A 12,973-nucleotide genomic window follows, 5' to 3' on the forward strand; every position below is an offset into this window, starting at 1 on the left:
GCCCAGTATCCTGTCTACTGACAATGGCCAATGCCAAGTGCCCCAGAGGAAGTGAACCTGTCAGGTAATGATCAAGTGATCTCGCTCCTGCCATCCATCTCCACGCTCTGAGAAACAGAGGCTAGGGACACCATTCCTTACCCATCCTGGCTAACAGCCATTAATGGACTTAATCTCCATGTATTTATCTGTTTCCTAGAGAATGGCTCCATGTGGTCCCTCACAAACTGGAGACGGTTTCTGTGGGTTTGTCTTTAGTATAGACTATGTACATACTCCACGAAATGAGCATTTGAGCTTGTTCCAGAATCTGGGATGAGCCTATGTTGTCCAAACTGAAATGCTCAAAATAGCACATACATGTGAATGGACACAGGGTGCTAAAATTAAATTAATCCAGGGGTTCTCAAACTGGAGGTCAGGACCCCTCAGGGGGTCACGAGGTTATTACTGGGGGTTGTGAGCTGTCAGCCTCCACCTCAAACCCCACTTTGCCTCCAGCATTTATAATACTGTTAAATATATAAAAAAGTGTTTTCAATTTATAAGGGGGGGCGGGTCGCACTCAGAGGTTTGCTATGTGAAAGGGTCACCAGGACAAAAGTTTGAGAACCACTGAATTAACCCCTCTGAAGCCTCAGGGAATGCAGGGGAGGGGGGTCTCCCTTGGTAGGGTTGGGAAGGATATTGCTCTTCTCATGTGATCCCTCCCCCCAGTGGCTAATTTTAAATGAAGCTACCCTCCCCTGACATAATCTCCCTATGGCACTGAAATTAAATATAGACTATAATTTGGCATTTGAGAAGTGAAGGGGATGGGAGCCCTAATGGAAAAGCTAACAGCTTGGCTCTTCTGCAAGCCTCAAACTGCTGAATGAGCTTTAGGGTGGGGAAGGCTGTGCCTCCCAAACAGCCTAGCCCTACCCCCTATCCAACCCCCACCCACTTCCTGCTCCCGACTGCCTCCCTCAGAATCCCTGACCCATCCTGCTCCTTGTCCCCTCACCGTCCCCCAGAGATGCTGTAACCGGGTCAGCCTCACCCCTGCAGCGCCTCCTGCTGGTTGTCCTTGGGAATTAGCTCAGTCCAGCGTCCAGAGCGCCCTCTGCAGGCTGGTGATCCGCCTTCCAGCTACTGGCCCCCGTGTCCCTCCCAGGACCCTGGTGCCCGTTCAACTGGGTCTCCCCCTCCCAGGGGAACCCCCCACCCCACTATCCCCACTTTGCCTCAGTATTGGCTACTGCCAGTCATTGTCTAACCCCACACCCTGGGGCAGACTGCAGTATCAGCCTACTCATCACAGGCAAAGGGGTTTGGACCTGCTGCCTTTGCCTACCCCTGGGTTGCCCCTTGCAACCCCCAGTACCTCTTGGCCTATAGCTAGGCTGCAGCCTGGGGGCAAATTGCCCCCGTTGCCCCCCCCCTCTGGGCGGCCCTGTTCCTGGGTCTCCCTCTCATCCTTTATAGCCCCCAAGTGCTGCCCCACCCTCTGTAAACTGTAAATCACAGTTCTCTAGATCTAGAGGGTTAATTGAACTTCCAGTCTTTGGAATTAGTACAATTGATAACTTCATACATGTGGAGACAGTCTGTACAAATAGCATTTACTAAGAGAAGATTAAAAATCACTTGAAGATGAAAGAAAAAGGTTTTGATTATGTTTGATGCTAGGGGCAGTGATTGTTTGCAACACAGCCCAAAAACAAGTGGAGCTACTTTTGGACTGCTTAACAAAATGGGAAATGATCCAGGAACAATGAGCTTAATCCAGCCAGAAGCCTGACATTTTTGATTAAATATTAACCAATGAGGTCTACTTTTTGCAACTTGATTTAAATGGGGCCACACTGGACCCTAAAATGTTTTGTGCTCTCATCCCCAAACCATGCTAGCACATCAATTCAGAGAATGGATCTGACTGCCCAAATTTCAAATGCAAGACTGAGTGCTGTGAGAATTGCAGGGTCTGAAGCTGTTTTGTACTCTACGCCAACAGTGAAATGTCAGTCCTCTCAATGATATCAATATCGAGCAGCCTTATTTGATTCATGGTTCTCAGACTGATAGAATTGCTTACATGAGGGAATTTATGTAAGCAATTCTCTTACATAAATTCCCTCAGATATTTAATAAACACAAATAACCCTCCATAATTTCTAATAATACACACATGGACATTTTCTAGGGACATTTCAGAAGATACTAATCATAGATTCAAACACTGGTAAGCATGGTAGAATAGGTTAGCAAATAGACTACTATATTATAAGACATTTCTATCCTCAGCAAACAAAGAATTCTAACACCAATGGAAGTGTAGACAGTTTTTCTTGAAAAGAGTTAATTATGTCATTCAACCAAAACCATAGATTTGACCTCTAAGCAGCTGATATTAAACCTTCTAAAATCTGACAGCTACTTATCTTGATAGTTTAGCAGCAGCGTGTCTTACTACCATTCTGGATGGATTTCTTCATTCCTCTGAATAGCAATGGAAAGAAGAAGTACATATCCAATGGGATGCTCCATTGAGTGACTCTTGTTAGCTTTCCTTGGGTTAGATTCGGCCACCCTTACTCATGTTACGGTAAGGTACTACTTACTCCAGAAACAGGTGCCACTGAAATCAGTGGGACTAATTGCTGAATATGTGCCACTCAACTTTTACATAAGGATGACAAATAGCACCCTTCATCCTAAGAGATCCCAAAAGCACATAGAACCACTGAAATGTATGGGAAAGAGGGCAGCAGACAGATGTACATACAGTCTGCAGGGCACAGCTAGAGGAGAAGGGGAATATTTTGTGAATGCACTGGGGTAAACCTTCTCTCAAAAAATGACATAGTGGGCTTGATTCTTATCTTGCACTAGTATCACAGTAGAATAACTCCAGAGGCTTCAGTAGTGTTCCTCCACACTGATGCACATAATAACAGAACCAGGCCCAGAATCAATGATGCCTATACACAGCAGACAGAACCAAGCTTGACTCAGTCACAGACAAGGTGAAAAATTACTCACATCATTCTCATTCCTTCCAAATGAGTCATAGCATTTAGAGAGACAAGGGGGGTGAGGTAATATCGTTTGTTGGACCAACTTCTGCTGGTGAGAGAGACAAGCTTTCGATCGTACACAGTGTCTTTTATCATTTTCCTGTGTGAGTTCATTGGAGAGCATAGTGAGTGTCTGGTTTCACTAACATGGTTGTTATTGAGGCATTCAGTGCACTCAATGAGGTATACCACATGTTGTAATAGACACGTGTAGTAGCCATGAATCTTGAAAGGTGTGTTGTGGTGGGAGGTGTTGATCATTGTAGTAGTTGTGAGATGTCTGCAGGTTTTGTATCTGTTGTTCTGGCAGGGTTTGGTGCTGCTCTGAGTTGGTGTGTCCTGGTCTGTGGGGAGCTTGCTTCTGATGATGAGCGTGGAGAGGTTGGGAGGTTGTCTGAAGTTCAGAAGAGCGGGATCAGGAAAGATTTATTTCAGGATGGGGTCCCCACGAGTGTGGGTTGTAGTTGTTTGATGATATTCACACAGGAAAATGATAAAAGACAAAAACACCACATCATCTGTGGGTGAACACTTTTCACAAAGTGATCACTCTATATCTGACCTATCAGTTCTCATGGATACCTGCACAAAACTTTCAAAAGATGAGCCTGGGCGCTTAAATTCTTAACTTTACTAGACACTAAAAATCATGGGCTGAATAGAGACACGGATTTATGGCTTATTACAACAATCTGTAACCAACTAACCCCCACAGCTGCTTTCTTCCCCCTCCTCCTTTCCTTCCTATGAGTGGAGGGGTGTTGATGGGCCACTTCACCCTGAATGGTTCCTTGAAATATGTGTTAACTACTTATGCTAAACAATGTATTCCACCTTGTATTTAGCTGTGACACTCTGAGAAAGGTCTGGTCTACACTACAGACCAGGGATGGGCAAACTACGGCCCGCAGGCCGGATCCGGCCCATGGGATTGCCCCCCGTGGTGCCGCGGGCCCGGCGCCGCTCTCAGAAGCGGCCAGCACTGCAGCCCCCAGGTGGGAGGGCAGAGGACTCCATGCATTGCCCTTGCCTCCAGGCACCACCCCCCACAGCTCCCATTGGCCGGGATCGAGGAATCGCAGCCAGTGGGAGCTTCAGGCGAGTTACCTGGAGGCGTGGCAAGGGCAGCGCATGTGGAGCCCTCCGCCCCCCCTTCCCCAGGGGCCACAGCACTTCCTGGAGTGGCATGGCATGGGACCAGGGAAGGCTCCCTGCACGCCTGCCCTGGCCCCGGTGCGCGCCGCTGCCATCCCGGAGCCACTTTAGGTGAGCGGCGCCGGGCTGGTGCCCGAACCCCTCCTGCACCCCACCCCCCGACTCCCTGCCCTAATCCCCCTGCCTGCACCTTGCACCCCAACTCCCTGCCCTGAGCAGTGGCGGTTCCAGGCACCAGTGCACCAAGCACATGCTTGGGGCGGCAAGCCATGGAGGGCGCCCTGCCGGTCGCTGTGAGGGCGGTAGTCAGGCTGCCTTCGGCAGCTTGCCTGTGGGAGGACCACCGGTCCCGCGGATTCGGTGGCAATTCAGCAGCGGGTATGCTGAATCCACGGGACCGGGACTTCCCGCAGGTGCACCAACGAAGGCAGCCTGCCTGCCATGCTTGAGGCGGCAAAAAGCTATAGCCGCCCCTGGCTCTGAGCCCCCTCATACACCCTGCACCCCTCCTGCACCCCACACCCCAACTCCCTGCCCTAAGCCCCCTGCCTCCTCCCCTCATGCAGCCCAACTCCCTGCCCTGAGCCCCCTTCCACAGTCTGCACCCCTCCTGCACCCCAAACCCCTTCCCTGAGCCCCCTCATATACCCTGCACCCCTCCTCTGTCCCAATCCCTTGCCCTGAGCCCCTTCCTGCATACCACATCCCCTCCCACACCCCGCACTCCTTCCTGCACCCCAACCCCCTGCCCCGGCCCTGCATACAATTTCCCCACCTAAATGTGGCCCTGCCTCAGCCCAAAAAGTTTGCCCACCCCTGCTACAGACCTATATCAGTATAACTACATTACTCAGGGGGATGAAAAATCCACACTCCTGAGTGATGTAGTTATACCAACCTAATCCCCATGTAGAAAGCTCTAAGACAGTGGGAGAGCTGCTTCCGCTGATGTAGCTTTTGCCTCTCGGAGAGGTGGATTAACTACACAAGTGGGAGAGCTCTCTCCCGGTGGCATAGAGCATTTTCATTAAAGCGCTACAGCAGCGTTTTAAGTGTAAATATGTCCTTAGTTTCCCAGACCTGAAGAAAAGCTCTGTTCAAGATCGAAAACTTGTCTCATCTCACCGCAACAAAAGGTGATCCAATAAAAGATACGACCTCACCCACTTGTCTCTCTAATATCCTGGGGCTGACACAGCTACATTACATCATAGCATTTAGTCATATAAATGTATAAGGGGCTGAAACCTTGGGAAGCTGCAGCAGCAGAATGAAACCCCCAAGATCAGGCAATACAAATCAAATTGCTGGTCAGATTGAAAACAGGAAGGATGTTTAAACAAAAGCATGAGAGAAAAAGGCTAAGAAACTACACATGAGCAATAGTTGACTGATTCCAAGGTGTAGAAGAGCTGAGGCCAGGGCCGGCTTTAGGAACTGTGGGGCCTGATTCCAATACCCGGCGGCAGTCTGAGTCTTTGGCAGCACTTCGGCGGCGGGGGGGGGTCCTTCACTCGCTCCGGGTTTTCCGTGGCAATGAAGGACCCCCCCGCTGCCGAAATGCCGCCGAAGACCCGGAGCGAGTGAAGGATCCTCCGCTGCTGAAATGCTGCCGAAAACCCGGATCACCGCCGGGTGAGTAAAAAAATTAAAAAAGGCGCCTAAGGCGCAGGGCCCGATTTTGGGGAGTCGGCCTAAAGCCGGCCCTGGCTGAGGCTTTACTGAATGTACCAACACAAAGAGACACATTTATGGATCAGAAACTGCTAATTCTATACAGTGCCATGTGCTAAAAATAAAACTGTCGCAATCTCACAGAAATTGCAGGCAATCACACCACAGGCAGAGCGGTCTTGTATACAGCACTTCTATTGAAAACCTGCAAGAACCTGCAGGTTGCCATAGACTTCACTGCAGGGCTTTAGCAAATTTTCTCTCTGAGATAGAACCAAAGTAATTGTTTACTTCTTCATTGTCACTACTTTGCAGCTGTAATGGCAAGAAGTTAAGAATTACCAGTGCCTCATTCTGCATCCCCAAGGCTTTGAAATAATGTATAGGATTGAATGGAATGTGTGTCCCTCTGTCTTAAAAAGTCTGAGCTAAAGCTTACTGAAGCCAGTGGAAAGACTCCCATTCATTCAATGGGCTTTAGATGAGGCTCTATAACAAGGCTTCCTGATTCATTTACAAGGCAGGCATTCATTCAGACCCTTGTCTACTTTATGCTGCAGTATCATGGTCTTGTGGTTAGCAAGAAATGTTTTCATTTCCTTAACAGTTTATCTTGACATACCACCATTTTGTTAGAATTAGAAAAGCAACCTCTGCATCAGATCCAAACACATTTGCACATACGATCAATCGACAGTGCACAATTGTGTCGCATAAACTGATTCATGCTGCACTCTAATCTCCAGCAGCTGTGGACACTGCTTGAGAAAGTGGTGACAAAGAGAAACAGGAAACTTGTCTATATACATGCACCACCTGCTTCGTGGGAAGGAAAGAGACTTGACAATAGCATTAGTGTAAATCTATATTAAGCTGAATTATATAGCTCTGTAATCACTGGGTCAGTGGACGGTTTGAGAATTCATATCCACTATCATTCCTGACTGAAAGTAGATTACATTATTTAGGAAAAGGTTGTCATATTCCACTCACTAGGTTCCTTGAGCCTTCCAAGAGTGACTCGGGTGTTATTTAAATCCTGGTGTAAATTCCTGCCACACATTCACAAGCTTCTCCCTGAAAAAGCAGTTGATACCTCATCAAACATATTGATGGACATTCTAGTTAGTTCCGCTTCTAGGTCACATCCTTTCTGGAGAGTTTCTTGCCTTTTTTATTTGTTTTTAATTTGATTATAAAGGGCTGAATGTTTGTTTTAAGCATTATAGTTATTTATTATTTGTGTTCATCTGCTTCTGCTGTTTGTTCCTACTTGAATTTGTGACCCTCTGTTATGACATCAATATCATTTCTCAGCAGTGTTGCAAACCAAGGGTAATGGCTTTGAGTGGGAATGCAAATCAACTCTTAATAATACAGATCCCATTTTATTTATTTAAATGTTTTTTAAAAGGGCATTTTGGCTCTGATGATAATTCAATAATTAATTATCACAAGCTGGGCCCAATAAACAGACCTCCTCAGCATCTGCCAAAGCATTTCTATTCATCTATGAAGAAGGGTAGATGAAAACAGGGGAAGTTACATAAATAAACCTGACCCAAAACAGAAATAAACTAACACAAATAGGACGGATTAATAAGATTTTAAAACAGCCATGCACTCTGATATCCAATAGATGTCCCCTGGCTGTACCACTGAGAAGTCCCGGTCCTAGCGAGCTCCTGATTGAACCTCAAGGAGGCAAGAAAGGACAACCTGGCTGATCAAAATTTATTTGGTGGGACACAGAACAAAAGATGACCCTACAAATGCCTTAATCTGAGAGTACTAAGGATTTATCAGCACAGACAGGTCCCCACCTGGAAAAGCTTACAGCCTAACTTTAGGCACCCGCTCTTGCTAAATCTGTAGGCATCAGCTGAGCATTGACAAATTCATAGCTGGAAACCAGACTAGATCACCTATATGTTAATACTGTTCAAGACAGCCGTTGTACTTGTAATGATGTGTTTAGTGTTTAGACTCTATGAAATGCTTGTAAATTGCTGCCTGCATTAATCTCACTTGTAATGTCTGTATTCCACGTTACAAGATAAAATGTAAGTCTGTTTTATAATTGTAAAAATGCCTGCTCTGAACTTGTGAACTGAGATGGGAAGAATGGCTCCCCCTGCCCATTCAGGATGACTAGGGGCCATCATAGCATAAAAGCTTTGTTAATTGCCCCATCCACCCATGGAGAAGTATGTGCATAAGGCCTCGTCCCATTGGCTGGAATGCTGGAAGGGAGAAATAAAAATAGCTAACATGAAGATTTTTCTTTTTTTTTTTTGCTGTTTGGACTCTCACAAGGGCAAGAGCTAAGAAACAAAAGGCAGAGATCCCCAGGGTCAGCTTGGGTTAAACCCTAAACAGACATTCAGTGTTGACAGATTACTGAATCTCTGTCACCGACTGAATCACAGACCAGAACTCATTTGTCATATGCGCTTGCTTGCTTTAACCTGTAAATAACTCTCAGTTCTTTTTCCTAGTTAATAAACCTTTAGATAGCCTGTAGCCAACCCTATAATAAACTATGTTTTTGGTATCAGAACTAAGGTACAAAGTGATCTGGTGTAAGTGTGGTGTCTTGGGACTGGAGGCAACCTGAATATTTTGAGATTTTTTTTGGTGTAAGTGACCATTTATCAGATCTAAGTCCAGCTTGCCTAGGTGGCAAGATAGAGAGGATACCCCAAGGGGACCATCTGTGACTCCGTGGTAAGAATGTTACCGTGATGTAGGAGTTCACAATTTTGGGGGGGGTTGGTGAAATCTAATTATAAAACATACCACCAGTTTGAGGTGTCAGCCCTGCTTTTGACAGTCTGCCCTGAGGCTGGCACTCTCAATCGTGAGGCACTCCAGACAGCGTGACACTGGTTATTCAGTTATGGCCTGTGCCCATCTCAATGAGTCATTTTAAAAGAAACATTTTAAAAAAAATATATGCTGTTGCAAGCAGACTTTCTTTAGGTAAAGGGACAGATCCACAGCAGGTGTAAACTGGCATAGCTGGAGGCATCCATTTGTTTTTGAGGTTTTCTCCAGTGAGACTCCAGCAATCCCAAGCACTAATGATAAAATGTGCTGAACTCTAGTAATGGCCTTGAAACAACATCTTGACACTTCATTACCATTAACGTATTTCAGTATGTTACAGCCTACAGTTAGGGCCGTCCTTACCCATACGCAAAGTACGCCGCTGCATACGGTACCAGGAAATTTGGTGCCCTGTGCAGCTGCGTGTTGCTCCAGCCCCTGCTCCGGCTCTTCCCCAGGGCGCTCGCCCTGCTCCGCCCCACCTCGCCTGTTCCCCGCCCCTGCTCTGCCCCAGCCCCGCCCCCACTCCCCTGAGCTCTGCAGCATGGCCGGGTCTGCACTCACTGGCAGCAGGTAGTGCAGCCCCAGCCCCAGCCGCGCCGCCGGTGAGTACTGGGGGGTGGTTCCCCGCTGCCTCCCAAGCCAGCCCCCCCCATGGAGGCCTGGGGACAGCCCTCCCACTCTCCCCCATGAAGGTCTGGGGACCCCCCACCCCCACAGGGGGGATGCGTAGGGCCCCAGAATAGCTAGGGACAGCCCTGCCTGCAGTGATAGCATTCACAGGCAACTGGGACGTCCATGGAGCAGAATGGAGAAGATGGAAGTGCTGGAAGGGAGATCGGCAGGGAGAGGGCAGAGGGAAGCCAGCCCTAATTCTTAACAATCCAGTAATGACTTTTCTGTCCTGAATTGGTTCTGTTTTTGGAAGAGGAACAAGACAAGAGTCTGTTTCTGCCCCTCTTCCTCTCCTTACTTTGCCTTCCCTTTCTCTTATTGTCTCTCCTTATCCCCACTCCTCTACTCGCTTTGCTCCCTCATGGTTACTCCTGTCCTCCCACAGCTCAATAAAACAGGCACTCTCTGAAGTTGACTTTTACCACTGGAATTTGCAGTGTTCTTGTAGCCATATTGGTCCCAGGATATTAGAGAGACAAGGTGGATGAGGTAATATCTTTTATTGGGCCAACTTCTGTTGGTGAGAGAGACAAACTTTTGAGTTTACCCAGCTCTTCTTCAGGCCTGGGGCAGATACTCAGGGTGTCATAGTGTCACAGCTAAATACAAGGAAAATACATTGGAGACAGTAACCTGCTGCTTCTTGGTTCATCAGTTCCCTCTTGTGGTTTTCATGATCTACTGCACTTAAACTATTTAACTATTCAAAGATAGCTACAGTTCCCTTTCCCCTTGCCCTCTGTATCTCCCACTCCCTCTATTTTCTGCCCTACCTCTTTTGATCCATCTCCCTCTGTCCCTGTTCTTCTTTCTTCCCTTTAGCTCTCTCTCAATAGCACATTCTCTACTTTCCAGCCCTCTCTGTGTTCTCTGTCCCACAACTTTGTTTTATTTCCTCTGTCACCTACTGACTTCATATAGGAAGGCCTTTGTGCACCAGGTCCCAATCCTCTGATCCACCCAGAAGGAAAGGCTTTACATCCTCTCTCTAGTCTGGGGGATGAGATCCAAAGCACATACCTTCCGGAAGATCCTTACGGCTGGCAACAGGGGAAATGGCTGGCTGGACTTCTCTTCCTATTCCAGCTTGAGATGGGATGTTCAGAACAGCTGTACTAAGATATTTAATGGCAGACCAAATGGGAAGTGTTCAGATGTGTTTTTACCAGCACCAGATGCCTCCTGAAATGAAAACACACTGATGAATTTTTATTGTCTTTCCAGACCATGTAGTAATAGTAATTAAATCTTTGTTTACCACATTAAGAGCTAATTGCTTGGAAGAACCCAGGTGGAATTATTCAAGACTACAAAAATCTGAGGCCAAGCACTTTCATTTTTCCAACTTTAATAAAATTCAAGAGTAGAGCCACATTTTAAAAAAAAATGTTCATGGGGATAAAAATCACTGCTGATATTGTGTGAGCCAACTTACAACTTACGAAAGAATTTGTAGCACTGAGTTGTATGCCCCTAAAAACAGGAGTTTACAGTGGGGAATGCTATCTCAACCTGAACATCAGAAGAACTAACAAGGTGCTGCTAATTTACATATATAGTGTGTGTATAGTAACACAGTATAGCCTCACTAATTCACCTTAAAGAGCCAGAGACCCACAGTGCATTACTGAATTTCTTTGAAATGGCAAGTAAATGCACAAATATTTTATCCACCTATCAAGCTATGGGGCAAGTTTATCACTAAATTACACTCCTTTAAGCCCCACTCAACCAATGGGGTTCTATGTACAGTATAACTGAGAGCAGAACTTTTTTTCTCTTTCTCTTTACCATCCTCTGCGTCTCCTCACCCATCCTCCCCAGGAGCTATCTTCCTACTAATGTATTTTAATAAACTCAGGAATGCATGTAGTTTAGCTTTAATGACTATAGATAATGTTTCACAGAGGTCTAGTAAATATACTTAAACATTTTTGTGAAAATAACAAAATCTTGCTAACATGAGACCTCATTACAGCACAGTTTCTGCTATTAAATCTGCTAACAAGTGGGGAGAGAGTTGCCAGCTTTTGCACACGAAGTGTGTTTGCATTCATGAGGTTCTGCTGTGCGTGCAATGCACAGCTTAAAACTCAGGGGCACATGAGTTGCTCTTGAAAGATGAGAAGAAAACAGTGAATGGAAACTGGCAGGATTTTTTTTTTAAAGTATTTCAGTCAAGAAAGATCTGGGATATGAATCGCTCAACTGTCTTCAGTTTCAGTGATCGTAGAGCTGTATGATGCAGCTAATTTTAGTTTCACACTAATGCTATTGTCAAATCTATTTCCTTTCTGTGAAGCAGGTGATGCCTGGGTTTAGACACAATTTGTAGATGATACTGCACAGCTGCTAGGGGTGGATGAGCTGGTTCTTATATTCTAACACCTGACATGAGTATCAGCCCAAAGTTTTGGATTATTGCAGTTAAAGACAAGGCTTCAGCTCTGTGTACTCCACAGGAAGCTGGAGCTCCACTCTGCTGCAGCCGGTTGGAACTTCTGCTTCATTCATATTAAAAAATGGAGGGTTTAAGCAATGAAATATGAAGATAAGCAATACATTCTGTACAATTGCCCTTATGATTTTTTATATTAAGTTCAATGTATTTTATTCTTACCCCACATTTGCACAGACTTTTATGCTGACGATGCATAAGTGCACTGTAGAAGTTGACAGGAAGTTATGGCAGCTCAGTAAGGGACAATTGGGGCTTGCAGCCTTTACAAAAGCATAAGAGGTGGTTTGGAATAGTGGGATAAATACACTAGCAGGATATCTCTGCTAAAAGTGAAACAGCAATGCTGGCATTCAAATGTTCATCTTTAGGTTTCTGAGCTAACAACCTCTGGAGCTGAATGGAGCAGCTCACATCTCTTCAACCTATTGTTTCAGACTGTTTGCAGACTCAGGAAAGTGTCACTACATCTGTTTATACTTGGCTCACATTTTCAAGGCTCTCCTTACTACTATAAGGGCAAGAAACATAATTTTTTAAAAATAAAAGCTTAGATTCTGGGGCACAGTTCTGTGACAAGGGATGGAGTCCATGGCCAGAGAATACTTGGTTACAGAAACAAACTCTATAGTGCTCTTTGTCTTATTCTGGTATGGGTTTAGCTGCTAATTATTATTTTATTTTCTGTCATTTGTGTTAGGAGCACTTCTTTTTATATTTGTATAAATCTAAATAACTGACTAAATACCTCAATCTCTGACTATTCTACATCTCCTGGCAGGCGCCTCTACCTTTGAAAATTCAGTGCAGTCTACAGTCGTGTCTCTTCTGAGTCTCAGGCATTCTGATTTTGAAATCTGGTGTTCACAGTATAGGGTAAGGACGTATCTAACTGGGGAAGCATCAGAGCCTATGAGATTTGACAGCATTGGATTTGCAGCAGAAAGGCAGGTGAGGTGAGGACCAGATATTCAAAGGCAGTAGCAGCCTAAAAAGAAAGCTGTGAAGGTCTGATAGGGACTGTGGTGTGCTCAGAATTAGGTTTTTGCATAATCTTATAACACACTTTTCCTTTGTTTAAAATTACTGTGAAACTCTGAAATGCCTAATGGTCTGACTTGTT

General features: G+C 45.7%; 1 long non-coding RNA gene across 3 annotated transcripts in view; it reads right to left on the reverse strand.

Moving 5' to 3' along the window:
- Positions 1-12,973, reverse strand: part of LOC123377394 — a 185,057-nt gene that overhangs the window by 61,312 nt on the left and 110,772 nt on the right. For 2 of the 3 annotated variants that reach the window (XR_006582195.1, XR_006582196.1), the window contains one exon: positions 10,413-10,574. This is a non-coding gene — a long non-coding RNA (uncharacterized LOC123377394). Of the gene's footprint in view, positions 1-6,881; positions 6,966-10,412; positions 10,575-12,973 lie in introns of all 3 variants that reach the window. The other variant, XR_006582194.1, reaches the window with a different exon arrangement.

This window comes from Mauremys mutica, chromosome 9, assembly GCF_020497125.1.
Source record: "Mauremys mutica isolate MM-2020 ecotype Southern chromosome 9, ASM2049712v1, whole genome shotgun sequence".
NCBI classification, from domain to species: Eukaryota; Metazoa; Chordata; order Testudines; family Geoemydidae; genus Mauremys; species Mauremys mutica.